The 11,424-nt window shown below is 38.1% G+C and overlaps 1 long non-coding RNA gene across 1 annotated transcript in view; it reads right to left on the reverse strand.

Moving 5' to 3' along the window:
• Positions 1-10,337, reverse strand: part of LOC139793670 (uncharacterized) — a 127,855-nt gene extending 117,518 nt beyond the window's left edge. The window contains exons 1-2 of the long non-coding RNA XR_011724706.1: positions 10,170-10,337; positions 7,310-7,403 (exon numbers count right to left, since the gene is read on the reverse strand). This is a non-coding gene — a long non-coding RNA (uncharacterized lncRNA). The remainder of the gene's footprint in view (positions 1-7,309; positions 7,404-10,169) is intronic.
• Positions 10,338-11,424: the final 1,087 nt, after the last annotated feature.

The raw sequence follows: 11,424 nt of genomic DNA on the forward strand, positions 1-11,424 counted from the left end.
AATGGTAGAATCTACCTGGATAATACAGTAATTTTCAGCTTGGCTAGGTCTGATGTAATACAACACTGAGAGCACAGAAAGCAGGTTTCAGAGCCATCAGAAATTATCTACAGTGATTTGAGGAATACAGATTCCAGGAGACTAGAAAGGGCATTTACTTACTTTTAAAACATCAAAAAGGATAAGAGAACCTAACTTCAATCGTCAGAAAAATATCACAACAAATAATGAAAAAAGTCTGCTTGGAAGAATCTGGAATATCAACAGGATGTAAGTAAGAGCCAAGATGAATTTTTTAATAAATAAATCATGTCAGGACAAATTTATTTCTCTCTATGGTAGATTAAAGCCTTAAGAATAGAGAAGAATAAATACTGTCACGCACCTGGATTTTTGCTTTTGACATCTCCCAGGACATTGCCATAGACAAGTGAATTTAAGGTAGGTAGTTACTTGGGAAAGAATAGTTATCAGTAATCCATTTTCAAATGGGCAAAATACACCAGGTCAAGTTCTGCAAGAATCTGATTGTATGACATATTCATTAATGAACTGGTAGATAGATTGAGCTGTTTTTTTTATTTTTAAAAACCACTAAGGTGAAAAGACTTCAGAATCTTTTTAATACAGAATATATATTTTAAATTATCTTGGTGAGCTGCAGAAATCTGAATTCAAGTAAGCAAATAAATTCACATGCACATTCACAAGTAAAATTAGGTGCACAAATATAAGCTGGAGAATGAATGGCAAGACAGCCACAGTGAAGAAAAGGACAACACAATTATAATGGGTGACAAACAAGTAATAAAATCATACTATATAATATCATATTATATACTTCATAGGAAACAATCATTCTTGGTTAGGGTTCATTGTATGTTAAGCACATAAAACATTTCTTCCACTCTAGTGAGATTTGGTAATCCTTTACCTGGTTCACTGTGACCACAGCAGGTTATTTCAGGTCAAGGTTATTTCAGGTCAAAGAATACATGACCAGCTGGAGAAAGTCCCAAAAAACAGAAATAATTGTGAACTTTCAAAAGAAGTGATCTAGCATGAGACTTTGCAAGAAAGGGGCTTGCTTAATCCAGGAGGGAGAAGACTAGGAGGAGGTTTGATAATAGTTCTCAAATTTACAGAAAAATTCTTTATGAAAGAATATAATGAATTGTGTTCCATAATCCCTGAAAAAGAGAAAAGATTGCAATAAGAGAGAATTAGGTTAGAGGTGAGAGAAATGCTTCAGTGTGAAAGGCCAACTAAGCAGTGAGTAATAGTCCTACGGAAATTTTTCCTGCTTGCTAGAAATTTTAAGGAGGAGTAAGTCAAACAACAGAATTGGTTTTTGATCCTGCTTTGGAGCAAACTTCTGAGTTAGTGGATCTCATACATAATGCACAGAAAGTGTATCAAACAGTATGCAACTTCATACCCTTGTTCTACTGCATAAACTGTGGTGCATATGACTCTATGAAAGTCACTATAGTGTAAGTCAGGTATCAAAACTGAAAGTAAAACAATATTCATAAACAAGGATTCAAAATCCCTTTAACTAGGAAGCATGCTTCAGCAGAGGAATGAAAACTGAAGATATATATGCTTTTCACAATTTTTCCAAATTTTTCCTTTTTTTCCAAAAAGAACAGAGTTTAATCATTAATTACACCACAAAATTTGCATTTGTAAGCAGTCCATATTGTATTGGCTTTTTTCTGTTTCTTCACATTCAAAAGTAAATAAAATACAATTAATTCCTGCTGCTCTTAGCTGCATATTATTTCAGCAATATCAATTCCTATAACTTTCTTTTCCAGTCACTCTGACTTTTCCAGTAGGTCAGTATTTATGTAATACTGTTAATTATATTTGCAGCATACAAGCATAATTGTGAACAAACCAATATGTTTCATATATGTACAAGCATACTGTATAGAGGCAAGTCTTTTAAGCAGTCTAGATGATACTCCCTCTAAGTTTCTCAGAGAGATAAAGTAATGAAAAATATATCTCAGGCCATTGAGAGGCCAAGTGGTTCCCTGTCTCATTGACAGCTAAATTGAAATAGCAAGAGAGAGAGTTTGTTATAGGCTCCAAGTTTTTCTCACTTAATTTAATGTTTATGTGAGGAATAACATAGGGATGTTTAATTAAACCTATGATGCCCTTCATTTCCATCTCCTTATAGTGCCTTAATAGCACATATGCTCTGTTAAAGAGAGCTCTCCATATGGCTGGAGAAGTACCACTGAGATCAATAAAAATTCTGCACACAAAGCTGGGGAGGACCAAGTCCAAGAACAGTGAGAAGTCAATGTGCTGAGCTTACTCTCACTACTCAGGACTATGCTGAAGGTCTTTCTCTTTCATAAAGCACTTTTCCTGTTCTTTAAAATACAGAGGAATAACAAAGTATAACTTTACCTGCTTTTAACTGCTGTTAAAAGCAATTAATATTTTGTCTGTCCCTTCTATTGTGCACTGTTAAAACTCACAAGTCATTCACAAGACTTAATGCACATTGGCACATGTAAACAAGAAAAAATGTTCACACCATCATACTTGTCAATATGGATTCTGGTAATTAGAACAAATACATGTATATACACCTTTTCTAATGTAAGTGATCTAGTAGGAACTTGTTTTCTCCTCATAAAATGTAACACTTTAAGAAAAGGATGTTTGAGAAAGTTTCTTTACTTCATTGGTAGGATTTCTCCAAAATCAGTGACATCAAGAAAAATATTTGAGAGGGGTTCTAAAGTTAGTTTTAGAAACAAATACACATACTATACTTTCTGACAGTAAAAAGAAAACTTGTGGTGAGCTGTACAAAACCACAACCTACTGCTTCTCTGATCATTGTTCCTTGTTCCCAGTTACTGGACCACATGCCAAAACAGCTAAGAAGACAGGGTCCAGGAATAATTGTGTTGGTGCTTTAATGCTGCCTCTGGGTCTGTCACATCATTACACTGCCCCTGTGCTGCCTGTCTTCCTCATCTTCCTGAATGCCATTTCCTTTCCTTTCAACACTTTTTCCTATTATTTGTCTCTATTTTATCCATTCATGAATAACATACCACGGAAACTCTATACACCTGCTGTACATAAGGTGTATATAGCAGACCTTCAAGCTGTGAGTGCAGGTTTTGTTCAGGTGGGGAAATGGATTTCAGAAGCACATGCCTGCTGGACTCCAAAAAGCAAACCTGGAGCCTTGCTGCTGAAATGCAGCCAGTACACATCCAACCTGCTTGGGTTTCAGTCTGAAGCCTTCACAAATAAACATGACACCCTGTTAGTCAAGCACTCATTTCCTATCATAAATAAGATGTTCTTTTCTATTTTCCTAACTGGATCCTGGATCAATCTGGAAAACTCAGAACTGGCGTCAGATTTCATATGCCCTGTTCAGCTCAGGAAAGTTTAGTCTGCTGTCTGGAAGCAACTGGAGGATATTCAGGGTTGGATTCAGTTTGAGTTTTGCATTCTGACACTGAGACAAAAATGGAACTTTGAGTCTCTAAGGGGTGCCTGTGTCTATATATCTCAGACAGAAAACTACTGAGGGTGTCTGGAATACCCTTTCTGCCACCAGAGCAAAAATGTGTGGGTAACTCCCAGCATATCTATCTTCCTATGGGTACACATGAAGATAAACCTGGGCCACAGGTTTTGTGGCATGTAATAAGTCATCTATCATTCAGTCTCCTATTTTTCCACACTATGCAGATGTTATGAGCCTACCATGTAACCCTACATAAGATACAGGGTCTCCGCACAAATGGCAGGGAGGAGGGGAAGCTATCAGGGTCAGATGTAGGCCCCATGTTTGTCAGCTCTCCCAGCTCGTTCCCAAGTGCTGATGTTTCCTGAACTTGTAAACAGAGGCTGAGCCTTCACATGGGGGAAGGATAAGGTGGCACAGAGATGTTTATTGGTGCAGGGAACCCTTATTAGGCAAACTGTGGAGATGCCACCACTGCCAGCCCAGCAACTGAGTCTCTGCAAGCCTGATGGTGAGTACAAGTGGTAGAGCACAGGGTTCCCTGGAACAGTGACACTGCCCTTGAAGCTACAGGGGATGTCTCAGAGACACACTCACAGATAGCCTCCCGTCTCAAGGGTTTTAAGGCAACCCTGCTGCAAGATGTGGGAGGGTGGACAGTCAGGACATTAGTCAGGCCTTAGTGATGCCTCCAACAGTGCTTCAAGTTACTGGGTTTTGAGGTCCAGCTATCAAGCAAAATATCTCAATCACCCCATTTGTAAAACTGTATTACATCATCCTGTATAAAAAGGGGCTTGTCAGCAAGAATAAGATCCCTTAGGGCAAATCTGCAGTTAAGCACTGGCATGGTGTGCTCTTGGCAAGGTGCTGGCCTTCCTCTCTTGCCATGTCAAAAATGGCCATTTTTCTACCACTGGATATACCGGCACTGTGTACCAAAGTGGAGAAATGAAACAACCCAGACAGGGAAGGAAGAGCGAGAAGGTGTAACCTGGCTTCCTACCTTCTTGGCCTCAATTTTGATCCATGGATCACAACGTGATGTGGTAGGTGATCCACTGAGCTAAGGAACCAACCTGCATTCTCATTTATCTGGACATAAGACACATATCCAGAAGACCAAAAGGGGGGTGTTACATATTTTCTAATCTCTGTTCAAGTGGCTCCACACCATCCATTGACAGCTTGTATGTCACAAGCACAGACTTTCTCCAGTGACAAGAAACATTTGTAATCCTGAAGGCCTAGTATTCACACTGAGAAAAAGACTGTAGTGTTGTAGGAATGCCAGCAAAGGCTATGTATGTATTGATAGACTGAAAAGTAGTAACAAATTGCCTTCTCAAAAATATTACAAATGCACATTAGGAACCATTAATATCACACAGTACAGATGACACTTCTGTCTCCAGAATGTCCTGACCTGAATCTATCTTTATTCACTACACTCATGAAGATGGAGTAATCTCTGGAGACTCTGAGCGTAAAAAGGCAAAGTGATGTGTCCACACTAGGTAAAACAGTGATTCAGAAACATCCTTGCTCAGCCCATTACTATGCCTGTTAAGCAATATTTATTCACTTTATTAACAGGCTGAGAGATCATGGGAATTAATCACTGTGATTAATTGTGTTTACAGATTAAATGTACATCACAGATTCTGTTTATTACATCTGGGTTTGGGGAGAAATCATACATTGCATAGAATGACTGTGTCAGTTCTGCTGGAAGCCCATTTCTCACTGCTCAGCTATAAATAGTGCTCACAACACATGTGAAAAGTATCACACTCCATTCCGAGGTGGGAAATCGCTGGAGAAAAGTGTTCTGGTAAACAAGCCCTTCCTGATGGCTGTCTGAATAATTGGCAGCGAGTGCAACTCCTGGATTGCTCTGCTGACAAAAACTGCCTTGCTCCTCCCTGCTACTAAAGCAATGCTCGTTGTCAGGGAAGGCTGAGACTGCTCACACAAAAACTGAGGAATCTTGGTGTTGGCCTTAATAAAATCCAGCCAAAACTGTAAATCTTTAGCAAACCATCTCCTGCGAATGGCTCAAGCGCTTGCTGCAGCTCTCACCTCAGCTGATGCCACCACCTTCCTGCCAATACTCACCACAGGCTCAATTGTGACTCAGACCTGTATGGCCAACAAAACAGATGTTCTATTGAGTTAGAGGTTCTCAAGGATGACAATTTTACAGCCTCAACACAATTCAGTGCTCCTTAGAAAGACTTTTCTTGTATCTCATTAGGGTCTGCTACAGCTTAAAGACAAGTTTTGCTCTACTGTCCTCCAAAAATATGGAGAAAAAATTACTGGTTTGCATACTTCTTCATTTACTTTTGAACATCCTAGACAAGGTTGCTATGCCTACTAACAATAATGCATAGTTCAAGACTGTTGTGTTCCTGTATTGTCCTATTCCAGAAAGTTTATGGGATGCAGGAGTGTTTCATCTAATCATTACATGGAAAGTATGTTTAAGAGACCACATACCTCTGTTCAGCAGTGTTACACTGAGCCTCCAGTGCCTGCATTGAACAGAATTTAATGGTCTATTTTCCCCCTTCAGTTAGCACATTCACAGTGCTAACCCATGTTCCATGAGGTATCCCTGCCAGGGGGCCTGGGAATTCTTTTCATTTCATGGATTAATCCATATTGTCATGAGCATAAAATATGCCAACTGACTCTGCTGTTAGTAAACAGACCATGAAACGGATAGAAATTCTGTTTGTCAGATATATTTAGGCTGCAAGCAAACATAATAAGGCATATCCATATCATGCCCCTTGACAGCTTGCACAAGTCACCCCTCAGAAGTGCCCACCACTTTCCATGGACTCCATGAAGAACACAGACTCCAAAACTTTGGTGCAACAGATTGTATCTCAGTCTGATATCTGAAGTAGACAGTGAGTCAGTCTTGCATTAACACCAACATAAGTGGTTATCTCAGTACAGCACTTTTCGTTTATGCAATTTTTGAGCAAGATCATCCACAACAAATATTCCCTAAGCATTCAGGCTGCAAAAAACTCAGTTGTGCAAACATTTCTAAAAGAAGCAACTAAGTCCTGATTGAAATAAATTTGATTTAAAATCTAAGTGAAGGTACAGGAAATAATTCCCAGTCTTCATAATAATAATTACAATGAGGTATCTAAAGCAAAATACTTCATTTGAAGTCACTGGTCAGTATATACACTCTTTACATGGTTAAACTGGGTTTCACAGCATACATAACATATTCTGAACTTCTTTGGAAATATCCAGGTCTTCACAGAGAGAACCTGTTTAGTTAACATTGACATTTAGAATATGCTATTTGTTTTCCTTCTCCTTTATATTTGACAGTTACTGCTGAAGAAAGGACTTTGATATAGCCCATGACATGTCTGAAAGTATTTTTAAAAAGCAGTTTGGGGAAGAGGAAGAGAATGAATACACAAAAATAAAGCCTGATCTAAATTAGTAAATTACTTGTTTCCAGATGTTTCCTTCTTGAGATCCAGCATTAGGCAACTGCATCAAGACACCTGTAGTTTAAAGTTTTCAGCTGTCACTAAATATTTCCTTCTTTTTTCATAACCTGATCTCATATTTTCCAGGGTGATGTTTTCACCTCACATCATCTGTACAAACAAATAAATTATTCCCTCCCCCACAAACACAAGCACATGCACACGCACACCTCTCTCTTTGGTCTGCGTATAGTAGCTTGGCACCAAAAAGATATGTGATTAACTTTTAACAAGTGTCAAAGCCAAGTGGCTCACAGACACTTACCTGGAGATCAGAATGCGGTTTAGGTGCTTTCTGAAATTCAAATTAGAGAGTGTCATTCTTTCTGCCTTCTACCACACTTCAGGGAATGTTTGATCTGCAGACAGAGAGTGAGACAGAGAAAATGAGCAAAGATGAGAGAAACCCCCAGGATCCAGGGGCTCAGAGTTCCCACTCCCAAGGACTGCCACTGGTTCTGGGAGCATGTGAATAATCAAGGCTAGTCTTGCTTACATGGCCATATTGCAGGGCAATAATGTAGTATAGTGCAGAAGAGATTCCCTCATAAATATTTAGGTTAAGGATGTCAGCACAGAATAACAGGACAATTAACAATTCAAATTGCTACCACTGAAAGTTATTTTTGACACCATCAGCTGGAAGAGAGCAGACATGCCTTTGTTAAGTTACAGTGTAGCCTAACATTTGTAATACAGTATCAATGCTAAAACAATCCTTCAGAGCATTGATCAGAAATTTCATAATCTGTTTGTTTGCTAAAGTACACATTTTATAAAGGCTGTTATGGTCTCATGCTACTGTCATGTTGCTCAGAAATAAAAGACTTTGCAAAAGAAGGAAGGAGATCTAATATATCATGACCTACATGGGTTCTTTATTGCTATATATGCTACATTTAGGTAGTTTCTGTACAGGAAAAAAAATTAAATTGACTGGTATACACATTCTGCATTGTATACATCAAATTCAGTACAATTTTTTCACTACACATAGTGGTCAGGACTAATGTATCAATGTTTACATACATCTACCACTCATACCTCTCCAATATACATGAAAAAATACACCAAAACCCACAAACACAAAAACATTTAAAAAGCATTTTATGATCCAGTGAAGTATTTTATTATTTTTTTAACTGAAAACTGTTAAGCATTAGTTGCAGTGAATTGTCCACCTGAGTATCCCCACTAAGCTGTGGAGCTGTAGCATATTGCAAAGGAAAAAAAAAAAGAAAAAAAAAAAAAGTGTCAGGAAAATAAGAACTATCCAAGAAGCAAGTTCTTCCACTTGTTTGAGCTTCATCAGTCCTATACCATTAGGCTTCTTCTGCTTTCACAGCTCTGAATGTTGAACAATCCATCTGCCAACTTCACACTGAACCAAGGGCCAAGTTGTAACCATACTGCTCACACTGACATTTTGTCCATTTACACACACTTTAAATATGGATTCACTTCCTCTGTCATGGGACAGAAAAAAAGGATATCTCCAGTTTTATATTAACTTTTCTAATTTTATACTGACTTTTTGAACTTGGGAATAATCCTTTCCTGGATATTGATGTAATTTCATAGCATCATAGAATCATAATTTTGGGTATTCATATAAATAATGTAAAAAGTACAACAGACAGGGTAAGAAAAACTTGTAAAATCAATTGTGAAATTTCACAATTTCAATTGTGAAATCTATCTTTTCTGCATGCTTTTCCTGTAGTTCTCCCCCTCACTTTCAATCCCTCACCAAATCATACAAGGACCTGTTACACAAAGTGCTTTCAAAGAAGACAGTGCTGTGGGCATGCAGCATGGACCTGGCACATAAGAGGAACTTCTTCACAGTGATGCTTCCTGGGTGAAAGCTGGGCTAAACACAGCCCTGTCAGAGCATGCTCATCACTACATATAATTCTCAAGTGACCTGTGCTCCCACTCAAGAGAGCAAGGCAAGGCAAGGACAAATTAATGGATGAGAAACCATATATGCCTCTCACCATTAATAAGAGCACACTTGTATATAGAAGTAGTATATTTGCTAAATCTTATTAACAAAGAGCCCACCCTGTGACTTGCTAATGAGTTTTATATCTGTCTATACATTCACATCCTGTATTCATAGGTACATTTAAAACACAGGTACATAGGCACACATTCATTTAAGGCCATGCCTTAAAATCTTTGCAATGATCCTGTAACTTGACTTTGAGTGATGTTAATTTTAATGGGGCTATTTTTTTTTTTTTTTTTTTTTTTTTTTTTTTTTTTTTTTTGTAGGCAGCAGGTAGGATCTGAATGCTTTCTGAAAATGTAAGAGGATTTAAAAGGATGAAGAGTCCAGATCTGAAGACATTCTTTTCACTTTATTTTATTTTTATTCTTTGGCTTATTCAACAATCTATTTTTTTCAGACTGATGCAATCAGTTCAGAAAAGGTATCATAGCAGCAAGCTTGAATTGCAGTGTAAAAAAAGCAGCAAAGAAATCACTCTATTCATCTTGTCCTAAAGATTTCCTTCCAAATACATATATACACATACAGAAATGCCTTTATTTATGGCTCAGTTGAACTATAAAAGTGAAGAAAGAGAAAAGCATTGAATAATTCATCAAATTTTCTTCCTTTATAATTCGGGTCCAATTTTCCCTCATAAACAGATAAAACTGAACTGAATTCTATCAAATTATTAATATTAAAGATGTAACTGCAGAATTTTAGCCCCAAAAAAGAAAGAAAAATTCTTGTTAGTCAGATTTTGTAGGGTTTCTATGACTTCAGCTAGAGACAGGCAACTGGATCTGCACCAGCCACCCTCACCTCTGAGCATAGTCAATGTAGAGTGACAGATTCCAAGGACTAAGACATCTCATCCTAAGCAGAGATCTAAAACAAACTACCTGAATACATAAAAGAACTATCTATGTATCCTATTGATAATAAGGAGAGGCCAGAACAACTGGCTCAGGTATAGACATCTGCTCCACAGATGTTTAAAGTCACAAGAGATTAAACATTCCCTGTGTCTCTGACAAACCAGCCTACACAATTGTCACTGTAACTGCAGGAACTATGGCACAAAAATACATATCAGTATAGAAAAATATTCTAAATATACTGTTACCTTTAAGTTATTAAATGTTAATTAATCCAGTTAAAGTATGTTCACCAGGAATATCCAACCAGATCCATTGCAGAGTTTGCATGTCAATAAAACACTGTACTATGGCAGCAGAGTTTTGACTTGACTTTAGTGAAGCTGAGCCTTATGCAAAGAATATTCCTTCTGTAGTGATTACTGAATTAGCTTGCAAGGCTGTGTTTAGAGGGATGTTAATCATTACCTAGCATGTTCTCTATTTGTGGATTATATTTGTAATTCCCCACACTGAGATAAGTATATATACCTAAAAATAAAGCTCCATGCACAGTTTCCCAGTAGACAATTGCTTACTCATTCAAAATGTACGTTTACTTAAAGTTTTGCTCCCTGGGATGGCCTTATAAAATATACATTTCATTTTAGCAGGGCTTCCCAATGGAGTCAGCTGCCAGTTAGCCTTTTTCTAGCTCACTCAGTACAAACAATGTAAAGCAGGACAGTAAATCTGCAATAGCAGGCAACACTCAAGAATTAAGAGTTACAGATCTGTCTGTTGACAGTGCCTGAGGAGTACCCGGATCTGAGTGATTCTGTTAGCACACCAGGTAATTCATTCACAGCAATTTGTTACTTGACATTAATTTCCTACAAAACTATGATATCTGAAGGTGTTCCACATAAAATAGGTTTAGGAGTTAAATAGGAAATGAGTGGCTGAGTGAAATTCCCCCTCGTTGTGAATGATTTCAGTATTTTTACATCCCAAACTCTTGCTAGATCCTCTTAGAGTAATTTTAGATGCTTTTCATAGAATCACAGAATGGTTTGCATTAAAGGGACTTTAAAGATCATCTAGTTCCAACCCCTCTGACATAGGCAGGGAGACCTCCCACTAGACCAGGTTGCTCAAATCCCCATCCAACCTGGCCTTCAACACAGGGAGGGGGCAGCCACAACTTCCCTGGGCAACTTATGCCAGTGTCTCTCCATCCTCATAATGAAACATTTCTTCCTAATGTTGAACGTAAATCTACCTTCTTCCAATTTAGAACCATTACCCCTTGTCCTATTGCTAAATGCCTTTATAAAAAGTCCCTCATCAGCTTTCCTGTAGGCTCCCTCCAGATACTAGAAGGTGTTATAAGGTCATATCAGAGCCTCCTTTTCTCCAGGCTGAACAAACCCAACTCTTTCAGCCTATCTTCACAGGAGAGGTGCTCCAGTCCTCTGATAATCTGTTCTTCCTGGGCATTGGGGGCCCAAAAACTGGACACAG

Source organism: Heliangelus exortis, chromosome 2 (assembly GCF_036169615.1).
Source record: "Heliangelus exortis chromosome 2, bHelExo1.hap1, whole genome shotgun sequence".
Lineage (NCBI taxonomy): Eukaryota > Metazoa > Chordata > Aves > Apodiformes > Trochilidae > Heliangelus > Heliangelus exortis.